This window comes from Cervus canadensis, chromosome 14 (genome assembly GCF_019320065.1).
Source record: "Cervus canadensis isolate Bull #8, Minnesota chromosome 14, ASM1932006v1, whole genome shotgun sequence".
Classification (NCBI taxonomy): Eukaryota; Metazoa; Chordata; class Mammalia; order Artiodactyla; family Cervidae; genus Cervus; species Cervus canadensis.
In genome coordinates, this window is record NC_057399.1 from 50,237,939 (window position 1) to 50,252,244 (window position 14,306).

The 14,306-nt window shown below is 36.4% G+C and overlaps 1 pseudogene; it reads right to left on the minus strand.

Annotated features, from left to right (window-relative positions):
- Positions 1-13,320: 13,320 nt before the first annotated feature.
- LOC122452961 overlaps positions 13,321-14,306 on the minus strand; it is a 52,278-nt pseudogene continuing 51,292 nt past the window's right edge.

Below are 14,306 nucleotides of genomic sequence, written 5' to 3' on the forward strand. Positions count from 1 at the left end.
ACATGTATTCCCCATTCCAATCCCCCCTCCCTGAACTTCTATTTTAAAGGAGAGGACAAGTAAAACAGTAAGAGCTTATGTGTTGGCCCAAATAGAGCAAATAAAATGGGCCTTACTTTCTTTTTCTTTTTTTTTGTATTTTGGTGAAGCTGATTGGTTGATTCTAAAGTAGTTTTTTTTTTTTTTTCACTGATATTACTGATAGTAGAAGTGGTTGCAGTTTACTGAGCTCTTACCAAGTAAGTTACTTTTTGCAAGCAATGTATCATTAATCTTCACAAAACTCTAAGGTAAATACTATTACTTGCTTCCACTAAAAATATATTAAGGTTTTGAAGTTCACCTAGATTTCATGACTTGCCCAAGATCAGAGATAGAGAAGTGGACAGAATCAGGCTTTAAACCCAGATAAAGAGCCTCAGTTTATCTCTACATGGGAGGGGAAAGTGGATGTAGAGTCCTAAGAACTGAGATGAATGCCTTTTCTAGCACTTTGAATAACTAGAATGAGAGTTCCATTCTCTGAGTCTCAATATACTCATTTGAAATGGCAAAAGTAGTGGCCTGTCAACACATAGGTTGAGATGAACATACAAAATAATGTATGTGAACTTGCTTTAAAAATTCAAAAGCATTACTAACACAATCTTTCATTTAGGCAACATACATTAACTTCCATTGTGTTCACACTTTGCTAGTACAGTGTTAGAATAATAAGACATGGTGGAGACCACAGACATCACAGCCTGTTGGGAAAGGACAAGCACATGATTACATTGTAATGAGGTAAGTACCATGGCATCAAGAGGATAAACAATGAACACCATCTGGAGAGGTTGACGATTACTTTATAGAAGACACAATGTCTTAGATTTTTGTCAAATGGAGAAGCAGGCTCATATCTGACCAATAAAACATCATGAGAAGGAGAGATGAGAAGAATATGGTATGTCAGAATAAAGATATTTTTAAATATTTTGAAATAAGCTTTTTATTTTAGATTTACAGAAAACTTGTGAAAATAACAAAGAATTCTCATGTATACCCTGTACCCATATTTTCTTATTAATATCTTAGTATGATAAGGGGATGACAGAGGATGAGATGCTTGGATGGCATCACCGACTCAATGGACATGTGTTTGAGTAAGCTCCAGGAGATGGTGAAGGACAGGGAAGCCTGGCGTGCTGCAGTTCATGGGGTCGCACGAAGTCAGACATGACTGAGTGACTGAACAAATGATAAAATTTTCAGAATTAATGAAATAATATTGACATATTAATGAAAGTCAATGCTTTATTCTGATTTCCATATTTTTTACCTATCATCTTTTTTCTGTTCTGGATTCAAATCCAGGGTACTACATCCCATTTAGTTTTATCTGTTTAGGCTCCTTTTAGCTGTGTCAGTGTTTCCTTGTTTTTGATGACCTTACAAGTTTTGAGGAGTACTAGTTAGGCAATTTGTAGAATATTCCTCATTTGGGATTTGTCTGTTTTCTTTTACTGAATTATCAACATGTTTGTCATTTTTTACATTAATATTGATCACCTAGCTTTAGATAGTGTTACATTTCTCCATTATATTATTTTTTCCTTTTCTCCCTTTTTGATACTAAACTTCTAAGAAGAAACTCACTGTGCACAGCCCTACTAAAAGAGTGAAGAATTATGTGCCACTTCCTTGAGGGTGAAGTAGCTACATAAATAACTTGAAATTATTTTGCGTGGGTAATTTGCCTGTTATCCTCATTTATTCAATCAATTATATATATGTGTACACAAGCTAAGTCACTTCAGTCATGTCTGACTTTTGGCAACCCAATGGACTATAGCCTGCCAGGCTCCTCTGTCCATGAGGATTTCCAGGCAAGAATACTGGAGAGGGTCACCATGCCCTCCTCCAGGAGATCTTCCCAACCCAGAGATAGAACCCACATCTGTTATGTCTCCTGGATTGGCAGGCAGGTTCTTACTATATACAAATTATATATCTGTATGAACCCATGGTTCACAAAGGCCTCTTGAGAAACCTATATGCAGGTCAGGAAGCAACAGTTAGAACTGGACATGGAACAACAGACTGGTTCCAAATAGGAAAAGGAGTATGTCAAGGCTGTATATTGTCACCCTGCTTATTTAACTTATATGCAGAGTACATCATGAGAAAAGCTGGGCTGGAAGAAGCACAAGCTGGAATCAAGATTGCTGGGAGAAATATCAATAACCTCAGATATGCAGATGACACCACCTTTATGTCAGAAAGTGAAGAGAAACTAAAAAGCCTCTTGGTGAAAGTGAAGAGGAGAGTGAAAAAGTTGGCTTAAAGCTCAACATTCAGAAAACTAAGATCATGGCCTCTGGTCCCATCACTTCATGGCAAATAGATGGGGAAACAGTGTAAACAGTGAGAAACTTTATTTTGGGGGCTCCAAAATCACTGCAGATGGTGATTGCAGCCATGAAATTAAAAAGACTCTTACTCCTTGGAAGGAAAGTTATGACCAACCTAGACAGCATATTAAAAAGCAGAGGCATTACTTTGCAACAAAGATCCGTCTAGTCAAGGCTATGGTTTTTTCCAGTAGTCATGTATGGATGTGAGAGCTGGACTGTGAAGAAAGCTGAGTGCCAAAAAATTGATGCTTTTGAACTGTGGTGTTGGAGAAGACTCTTGAGAGTCCCTTGGACTGCAAGGAGATCCAATCAGTCCATCCTAAAGGAGATCAGTCCTGGGTGTTCTTTGGAAGCACTGATGCTGAAGCTGAAACTCCAATACTTTCGCCACCTCATGCAAAGAGTTGACTCATTGGAAAAGACCCTGATGCTGGAAGGGATTGGGGGCAGGAGGAGAAGGGGACAACAGAGGATCAGATGGCTGGATGGCATCACCAACTCGATAGACATGGGTTTGAGTAAACTCCAGGAGTTGGTGATGGACAGGGAGGCCTGGTGTGCTGCGATTCATGGGATCGCAAAGAGTAGGACATGACTGAGAGACAGAACTGAACTGAACTGATGAACCCGTGGAAATTTAGACTATAAATTGGGTTGGCCAAAAAGTTCATTTGAGTTTTCTGTACTATCTTACAGAAATAACCTAGTGAACTTTTTGGCCAACCTGACACAATACTCCTTTGCTTGTTGTTTAAATTGTTCCAGCTTTGCTATTAGGAGTTCCTTCAGTTGGCTCTTGTAACTCTGGCTTACTCCTCTCATTGTGTTTTTTGCTCATATTTTCTTTCTGACACTACTCAACACTCCAGGCTCATCTTGTTATTTTGCATCCTAGCATCATCCAAGGATCTGTGACTCATTTTATTGGACAATGGTATTAGAAATCAAGATCTGGGTGCTAGTTATGCTTGTTGCTACAGTGACATCATTGCTGCTAGGCTTTCTCAGCTGACAGAAAGAAAAAATATATATGTATAAATTAATCAGTGTAGATTTAAGATATTTTTGTATGTAATTATCTGATCAATAGTGAGCTAAGCATGAATTCATGTTAAAGTCCCAAACTCGAATCCATACAACATGGTTCATTCCAGTATTCTCCTCTTGTAGATTCTTCAGAAATTCCTACCTAGACAGTCATCAGTTCAGTTCAGTTCAGTCTCCAGTTGTGTCCTACTCTTTGTGACCCCATGAATTGCAGCACGTCAGGCCTCCCTGTCCATCACCAACTCTTGGAGTTTACTCAAACTCATACCCATCGAGTTGGTGATGCCATCCAGCCATCTCATCCTCTGTCACCCCCTTCTCCTCCTGCCCCCAATCCCTCCCAGGGTCTTTTCCAATGAGTCAACTCTTCGCATGAGGTGGCCAAAGTACTGGAGTTTCAGCTTCAGCATCAGTCCTTCCAATGAACACCCAGGACTGATCACCTTTAGGATGGACTGGTTGGATCTCCTTGCAGTCCAAGGGACTCTCAAAAGTCTTCTCCAAACCACAGTTCAAAAGCATCAATTACACTGATTTTTTTAATATTGAATCATCCTTCCATACCTGAAATGAATCCTGCTTGCTTATCATGTTTAATTCTTTTTAAACATTCTTGGATTCAATTTGCTAATATTTTATTGATGATTTTGCATATGGGCTTGTGTTTTATCCATAGTTTTCTTTTTTGTAATGTTTTAAATCTGGTTTTGTTGTTAGGGCAGTGTTGGCCTTTGTAAAATGAGTTAGAAAATCTTCCCTGTGCTTTTATTGTTTGAAAGAGATTATGGAGAGTCAGTGTTTTTTCTTCCTTAAATGTTCTATAAAATTCACCAGTAAAACCATTTGGACCTGGTACTTTTCTTTTTGGAAGTTCATTAATAATTAATATCATTTGTTTCATAGATGGAGTTTTTTTCAAGTTTCTTCTTCATGTGGGAATTTTGGTAGATTATGTCTTTCAAGGAAATGGTCCATTTCATGTTATTAAATTTGTAGGAACAGCATTGTTCATAGTATTCTTTGGAATTCTTTTGATGTACACAAGATAAACACTTTCTGTCTGATATTGTTAATTTTTGTCTTTTTTTTTTTTTTACCTATTTTATTGAACTTTTTAAAGAAACAGTTTTTGGTTTTAATGTCTTTCATCTATCATTTGCCTGTCTTAAGTTTTATTGATTTATGCTCTAATTTTCATTTTTTCTTCTTGCTTTATGCTTAAATTAGTCTAGTTTCCTAAGAAGGAGGAGCAGGTTATTGATTTTATACCTCTGTTATCTTCTAAGATATGGTTTAATACTATAATTTTCTTTCTAATCACTTTTTTTTGCTACATCCCACACCTTTTGATAAACTGCTTTTTAATTTTCATCTAGTTCAAATATATAAAAATTTCTCTTGATTCATTGACCCAGTGTTATCTAGAAGTCTGTTGTTTTTAAATGACTAGGATTTTCCAGCTATATTTCTGTTTCTAATTTCTACTTTAATTCCATTGTAGTCTGAGAACATAGTTTATAAAGCATCTAGTCTATTTGTGTTAGTTGTTTTATGGCCTAGTTATGTTAAGGTCAGCTATATCCTTACTCATATTCTGCCAATATTGATCTATTACTGACAGAAGTGTGTTGAAATCTTTAGTAGTGAATTTACCTATTTTTCCTTTCAATTCTATTGATGTTTGCCTCATATATCTTATTGCTTTCTTGTTAGGTACATATTTGTTTAAGGTTATTGTGTCTTCTTAGAGAACTGATCACTTTGTCATTATGTCATACTTCTCTTTATGTCATACAATCTTCCTTTTTCTGAATGTAGATTTGTTAGAAATTAGTGTATCAACTTTAGCTTTCTTGGGTTAGTGTTAGCCTGGTATGTTTTTCTCAATCTCTTTACTTTTAACTTATGTGTCTTTTTATATTTAATGTGGCTTTCTAATGGACAATATGTGGTTAGGTCTTGTGTTGTTTATCCAATATGACAATGTATATTTTTAATAGGTGTATTTAGACCATTCACACTTAATTATTGATATAATTGCATTAACATCTACTGTGTTTGAATCTGCTATTTTCACTTTGCTGTCTATTTTCACTGCTTTCCCTCCTTTCTTCCCCCTCCTTTTTTTTCACTTTGTTTTCCCTCCTTTTTTTTTTTTTTACTTTCTCTCATTTTAAAGTAAAATCATAAAATGTTTAGTAACTCCTCAGCATTACAATTATACATCTTTTCAAACTGCTTATTAACCTAAAATTTACATACACATTTTTAACAATCTAACTCCACTTTCAAATAATACTACACTTACTTATAAATAGTACTTTATATTCACAAACAGGTATTTTATAACAGAGTATTGCCAGTTTCTCCTTTTTATCCTTTGTGATACTGTTTTCATTTATTTCACTTAGCACATGCTACAGTCATCCAATAAAATTTTACTATTATAACTTAAAACAGTTATATATTAAATCAATTAAGAATAAGCAAATCAAAATTATTTTTTTCTCTCTCTTCTTTAGGGGACCCAAGTTTCTGACCTGTATCATCTACTTTCTGCATGAAAATCTTTTTTTTAATTTCAGGGCAAGTCTGTTGATGATGAATTCCCTCAACTTTTGCTTGTCTGGTAAATTCTGTATTCTTCCCTTGTAAAGAATGATTTCCCTTAATATAGAGCTGTAGGTTGGTGGTTTTCTCTTTCAACACTTTGAATATGTCACTCTAGTCTCTTACTTAATATATGATTTCTGATGAGAAGTCCATTGTCATTCTTATACTTGCTCCTCTATTAGTAAGTAATTATGCTGAAGCTGAAACTCCAGTACTTTGGCCACCTCATGCGAAGAGTTGATTCATTGGAAAAGACCCTGATGCTGGGAGGGATTGGGGGCAGGAGGAGAAGGGGACGACAGAGGATAAGATGGCTGGATGGCATCACCGACTCGATGAACATGAGTTTGAGTAAACTCCGGGAGTTGGTGATGGACAGGGAGGCCTGGCGTGCTGTGATTCACGGGGTCGCAAAGAGTCGGACACGACTGAGCGACTAAATTGAGCTGAACTGATTCCCCTCCCTCTGGTATCTTTTAAGATTTTCTTATTGTCTTTGATCTTCTGTAATTTTAATATGATATACCTTGCAGGGGTTGTGGGGGGGGTGCCGTATGGAAGGAGGTGGTTTGTAATTATTTTACTTAGTTGAGCTTCCTGAACCTGTGGTCTGGTATCTGTCATCAATTTTGAAAGTACTTGGAAAGTTCTCCATTCTCTTTCTTCTCATTCTAATGCTTCAAGAATGTGTTCAATACACCTTTTGAAATTGTCCTACAGTTTCTACATGTTCCATCCTGTTTTTCAAATTCTTTGTTCTCTCTGGATTTCAGCTCATAATTTCTTTTGACCTGACTACAAAATTGCTAACTTGTTCTCCAGCTATGCCAAGTTTATTGATAAGTCCATTAAATACAATCTTCATTTCTGTTATGCTTTTTTTGGTTACTAGAATTTCCTTTTAATTCTTTTTTGGATTATGTATCTTTTTGCTTACATTACCCATATGTTCTTGCATGTTGCCATTAAAGTCCCTAACATTTGAATCACAGTTATTTTAAATTCCCTTTCTGATAGTCCCCAAATCCACATTATTTCTAGTTCTGGTTCTGATGGTTTCTTTACCTTTTCATACTATTTTTTCCTCTCAAATATCTCATAGTTATTTTGCTTCTGTTGAAAGTTGGTGTTTTTATGTTAAACCATTAAATAGGTAATAGGAATGGAGGTGTGTAGGTATTTGGTCTGAGAATTTATGTTAGCTGCTTACGAGTTTGGTTGTGTTTAGTGTTTGCTCTAGCATTATGTACTAAAGTCTTCAAATTCCTGTAATGTCTGAGTTTTTGTCTTCGTATGTGACTTGAGCTTCCCTCAGTACTCCTTGCAGAGTTCATGTCTTGCTGCTCATTCAGCTGCAATCCACTATTATTATACCAGAGCACTATTGGTATAGTTGTATTTTATGGAGGAGAGGAGCATTCTATAATCTTTCAATTAAATCTGTTTTGGACACCCTGCATCTTGGTTCTGTGACTTTCACAAGTGTTTTTCCATTGATATAGTTTTCCTCCAATACCCCCACCTTCTCTTTTCTTCTTGGTTGCAGAATTCTCAATGTTATGTTTTGAGGCCTGGACACCAGTAGACTGGAAGTGACTGGAGTGGGTGGCATGCACTACCCTAGCAGGAAAAATGTTCTAGAAACCTTTTCATTTGGAGTGTTTTATAATGGATAAATTTATAATGGATAAATCTCTGTCCATATTTCACAATAATTACTCTTTCCCTCCCCCTACCAGAGCCATTAGAAGACCTTTCTTAGATCTTCACCATGAGAATCTGGTGAGTTTCTCAGTAGTAAAGCCAATGAAAGGGTATCCTCCAGCCCCCAAGACTGCAGCCTTCAGGAATTTCTCACTCTCTGGCTAAGCCACTCTCAGCCTCCAGCAATTCCTCAAAATGCCATTCAAGTATTACTACCATTTTATGGCTCCAGTGGGTTTCTACTTCAGATAAGACCTTGATTGTGTGTCTCTGGATGAGCCTATTTCTCCAACTTAAACATTATAGCAACCAGCAGCATCAGTTCTCTTTGCTCCCAAGTCAAATAATTTTCAGTTTTTCTAGGTTTTAGTTGTTATAAGGATGGGATTGATAACTTCTAAACTCTTTGCTCTCTTGGAGTTGAAACGGAAAGTCCAAGGAGACAATTTTCCTATGGCTGGAATATAGGAATTATAGCTAAGGGAGGCAAAGCTAGAAAAATAGGTGTGGTCACACTTCTCCAAGACTTTTTGTGCTACGCTGAAAGTTTGGATTGTATGCCGCTGCAAGTCAGAAATATGAAATCACAGAAGAGTTTGTCGGCGTAGTGACACAACTGGAAAGATGACACTGACGTTAGAGTAGGAGGACTTCTCCTGGAGACCAGAGACACAGATGTTATCTGCTGAGACTTACACAATTGCATCACACAAACATGTCCCATTTAGATATCTTAGGTGAATTTGATGGGACTGTTGTTTCAACAGAGCACATGTCACTGTTTACTTTAAGTGAATTACAACGAATGCTTTTTGTGTTCTGTTCTACATTGCTTTCCCAATGAATTGGGCATGACATGAATGTGTGTCCAACTCTTTGGGACCCCATGGACTGTAGCCCACTAGGTTCTTCTGTTCTTGGGATTTCCCAGGCAAGAATACTAGAGTAGGTCATCATTTTCTCCTCCAGGGGATCTTCCTGACCTGTGGATCAAACCTGTGTCTCCTGCATAGGCAGGTAGATTCTTTACCAGTAGTGCCACCTGGAAAGCCCTGAACTGGGCATAGCACATCCTTAAGTAGCAATTGAACTGAGTGAGCTGAATCATAAGGAGTTTCGATGCATTTCAGCCCATGTAACCTGCATCAGCTATGTTGTTAGAAATATAGGTTAGAGGTGGATTTATATGCTATTTTTTAAAACCTTTGTAAAGTCACGGTAATTTCATAGTTTGCAGTGAAAAGGAGGCAAAACAGGTTAGTCTCTGTCATGCTGCTTTTGGGGGGATTATTATGTGAAAATTATAAAGAGGACAATTTATAATAGCCTATATTTATACTGTTAAAATAACACACATGAATTAACAATTGTGATATAGAGATATATTTCCCCAGCCAAGCTTAGGAAATCATTATATCAATGATTAGGCAGGCATGCAGTTATCTATACTACCAATCAGATTATGATGAACAAGGAAATATTAATACAATGATGAAAGCAACATAAGTAACTTCCTTTGAGTTTTGGCTATGTAGCCAAGACCTGTGCTAAGCATTTTGTATCCATGATCACAGTTAATCTTTACAGAAACTCTGACATGTTGATATAATAATATCCAGTTTATAGATGAGAAATAGAGTCCTTAAGTGTTTTGTCCAAGGTCACAGTGAGCAGAGGAGCCAGGATTGGAAACGAGATCTTCCTGGCTCCCAAACTTCTGCTTCCATCTGTTCACCCTACATTAAGGTATGGGAACACAGAAATTGTGATTAATTCTATCTGGATGAGTCAAGGAAAGCTTCACAGAGAAGGTGGCATTTAAACTAGATTTTGTGTCAGGATGAAAATGAGGAAAGAAGCATGTAAGACAGAAGAAAGAGCAAGAGGAAAGGTATGAAGGAGTTCAAGGTTGGTGAAACATATGGTATGGTAGAAGCATGGCACATGGATGAGATCTGTGTGTGAAGAGGCTGACCTAGATGGGGCTGAAAATAGAAGATGACGGGCATTTGCTGCCACGCTAAGGCATGAATTATGAACCATGAAGGGATTTTGGAACATAAGAGTTAGTGACCTGATCAAATCTGAGTTTTATCAAGGTTATGCTGGAGGCGTGTGGAAGATGAAGAGCAAGGAAGCAAGCCTGGAGGCAGGGAGATCATTTTGAAGTCTGTTATAAAATACAGGAAAAAAAGAAGTTAAAGACCCAATTCTTAATAAGTCAAAAGAGTCCAAAAAAATTTATATGCAAGATCAGAATATTTTAAGTTCCTTTATAAGAAAAAACTTTTGATTCCCTTGAAACTTCTAACCATTCAAGCACTTAACTGTAAGTTGAAATGGTTTCAACGCCTGGGTTATAGTAAGAATTAAACCCAGGCTTGATGTTCTGAATTCTAGAGAGAAGTCCTCCTGTTTCTTTGGAATGTAAGACAGAAATAAAAATGAAAGTGTTCCAGCTTAGTTATGCCCAGAATGTGAGTCGACACTCATTTGTTATTTGAGAGAGGTTAATTACCCAGTTTCTGCATTGTGCTACATAGTCCTTTATTGAAGGACTTTATCAAGCACCTGTAGATATCAAGCACTATGATAGCCATTAGAGAAAGAGTGGTGAATAAAACAGATATGGAGCTGCTTCCAGAGGGTTTATTATCTAACAGACTTGGGGTATGGCAAGAAAATGCCCCAACTTAAACTGAGAAAAAGATTAATCAAAGTTTAAAAGAAACACGGGGCCAAGTTCTTTCCAGAGATGATGTAAATATGCATGCATACTTTATTCTCTACTTTTTTATATCGAAACCACTACCCTCTTCCAGTTTACTATTTCCATCAGGTTTTCTTCAGGTGTGGCAAGTTTTTGGCCTACGACTTCGCTGTGTAGCTCATACCTGGCTCCATGTTACTCAGGCAGTCTACTGTCATGACCTGGCTGACCTAGTCGAAGAATCCCCTTATAAACAGAAAACTCCCTTCTCCTTCAAGGTAGACTTCTGCTTCTTGGTACTAGACTTTTGATCTTGATGGTCTTCAGACTCATATTGTTTTTGTTAAACAACACTAGAACTCAGGATCCTAAACTTTGAAAGTTAAAATATGCCTGCTAATCAAAGTATCTTTATACAGCTATTTATGTGAAAACTTAAATACATTCTATTTATCTAAAATGTTACAATCCTAAAATGTGTTTAAAAAGAACAGCTAATAAAGCCCGTTTTGGGGGCAAAAGGAAGTCCAAACAAATCTCATGGTTAATCCATGTCTTCAAAGTTCTTTTACAAAGCATGGGCACATTTCTTCCTTAGTGTACAAGCTAGAAGGGGTGTGCAAACAAAATGCAGCCTAAAACTGGGGCAAGAAGTTTGGGTAAAATCCAGACATTCACTAGTCAGTATCAATGAATTATTTCACAGATCTGGTCGTTTAAGGGGCTTCTTTATCCCTGGAAAGGGCAGTGATGGAACAGGATAGTGGACAGAGTCAGAAAATGGAAAAGCAGATTATCTGTTAAAGGAAAGTGCAGATTCCCTCAGCCAAGACCTCTTTTAATTGGCGACTGGTCTGCATGGGATTGGATGAGCCTCTTATCAAGTAAAGGCAGTCCATCCTAGATGGACCATCTGCTTCAATTCCTGCTCAATGGCACTTGTTCAGTTCTTACCTTTAGAACCTACTCCTCTTGATGAGATAAACAATATTCTTGAAGCACCAGAGATGCTGTGCAGCTTAGCTGAGAAATGATGTTTTATGAAGTGTCATCTTGTGCAGCCGTCTGCAGAGAATCCCATTTGACAATCCTTGGAGACAACTCCATTCATCCTGAGTTCTGATTCCATCAATTGAAAACTGTCCATTTCTTCTTGCTTTAAAGACAGTGTACTCCAGTCCCCTTTTCTTAGTCTGAGAAAGGTTTCTCTATTATACAGTGACTCATGGATAAAAGAGTCACTAGAGATGAATTATTTAATGGGAATATGTGTAAAAGTTGATAATGCCTCACAGTCTAATAAGTCAGTTATCAATTCGTTTCCTGCTTTCTGTGAATTATTCAGAAATAGGAACTACCCCACCTCAAGATAAGCTAGGAATTGAGGAGGTATAAATAAATGTTATAAAAACTTACATTGTACTTACATTGGTCATTAATGCATAATTTAAAACATCTAAAAATGTATACAATTGGTGTAATGAAGCACATATAGCATTTAACACTGACAATAAATATCATGTCATTTTAATCCACTTCTTTATATATTTTTAAAACAGGTATTTTCTCATATAACCATAATACTGTTAGTATAATACCAAAAAAATAATTCACTAACAACTTATGTCTAGACCATGTTAAAACTTTTTCAGTGATATAAAAAATGTTTTTAGTTATTTTTTCTCAGAAAAAAACCCAAAGCAATCTACTCATTGCATATGATTATCATGGCTCTTAAGCATCTTCTTAAATACTTCTCTAGAATACTCTTTGCCTTTTTCTCTCACATGCCGTTGACTTATTGAAAATATTGGACCAGTTCCCTTGTACAACTGGATTTCCTTCTAAGTGGCACAATTTTATTTGCTCCTTCATGTTCCACATTATTGCAGGATAAATTTAAACATAAAGGCATGATTGGATCACATTGTATTTTTTCCCTAAACCTCTGGTACTGTGTACCTCAAATTCACTTCTAGAGGTGAGTAAAATATTTAGTTTCCTGATGTTTAGTATCGCTAAATAATTATTGGGCACTTCAACTTTTCTCTCAATAGTGTGCCTTTATGACAGTTGTTTGAAAATGATTTTTCATTAGACCTTACAAAATGACAAGTTTCTAATCGTAACCATATATTTGTTTGCTATTATTATTCTGTATAGAAAAATCGCTCATACACTTGATCAAGAGAGTATGAGCTATGGTGGACTTGGTTTCAACCCCGTCACCAAGAACTTCATCTTTCCTTTCTGTGAGGAATGGGAATTAGAGATCACAGCCTGGGTTCTGGGGTTGCTCATTGATCCTGACTTGTCACTGTTTCTAGGTCTTTTTAGTAAGCTAAACTAGTCAGTACATGGTTTTAAAACAAAAAAAAAATTAATTTTTAATTAATTCAATTTCAAGGTGTAGAGTTTTTTTATTTCTAGGACTTTTCTCTCTCAAACTGAAAATCCTTATCTTCACCAATATTAAAACAATTACTTAATTTATCCAATGTAACTATAATGGTTTAAAAATAGAAAAAATAATGTTAGTCCTCAAAGTAAGTGTCCAGAACATAGTTTAAAATCTCTATTTCCCTAGTTAAGGGTGAGAAGTTAACATTATTTTCACACACACACACACAGATGCATTTTAATTTTTCTTTCTATGTTGTACCTCTTGTCAATTTTTGTATTAAGCATGATCATTTTCTTAATTATCAGGAGTGCTTTAATAAGGATATCAAAGCTCTAAGTTTCAAACATTTTTCTCAGTTTATCATTAACCCTTTTTGTAAAACCTGAACATAACCTCGAACTTTTATTATCTTTATATTAAAACAAGAGATGAAGCTTAGAATTGGATCATTGGCCTTCTAATTTCTTAACTCCTCCCATTTCAAGATGTTTACATCTCTCTTAGATCTGCAGTTGGGCTCAACACATTCAGACTTGAGCACAGTCTTCTTCACAATTTTAGCCTTATTCTGGAAAACTGGCTCTGTCTGCCTGCCACAACCATTTGGCTTTCTGTCATAAAGCCCCCTTCGCTGGTCATACAGAAAATCCTTGCCTTTTTTTCTTATATGGTGCCACTTTGTGGGGTTGGTGCTTGCCACATGTGTCACAGAAAGTCCCGCAGGTCTTAGGAACATTTACCTAGTGTAGTGGGACACTATCATCATGGAGAGAAAGCTTATCTACTTTTTCACTCTGTATATAGCATTTCATAATGCAGATTTTTTAGTTTTTAATTTTGATACAGTTAAATTTATCAAGTTGTTCCTCTGTTGCTTCTAGATTTTGAATCAAAGGGAAATTTTATCTACCTTTGGCTAATAAAGGAATGCATTCTTATTTTTCCTCCTATGTATGTGGTTTCTTATTTTGATCCATTTGATATTCACATAGGTATACCGCATGAAGAACAGATTCAGTTTTATCTTTTTTCTATATGGCTGCTCAGTTGGCACAACAGTGTTTATTAAAATCTAGACCTTTACTTCTGGATGGAATGACTAGCTTGTACCTCAATAAGACAGAAACAGTAGAATAAAAATGATAATAATAATAATATATGAAATGAATTGTTTACAGGTGTTGTTGAGCTTTCATGTCCTTTGGGACTTGAGGGTCCCATTTACTGGAGAGCAGAAAAATGCATTGAAATGAACCAAATACTCACTGTTGTCCTTACCCTCAAGGAATTTGATGATATATAAGTGCCCAGGGATGAGGGGCTGAGAAGCACAGCATAAAGCAGACTAAAAGACAGAGACAATCTTGAGTTCACAATGTAATGAATTTTGACAAATGTATCCTGTCTTGTAACCAACACTCAAACAAGATAT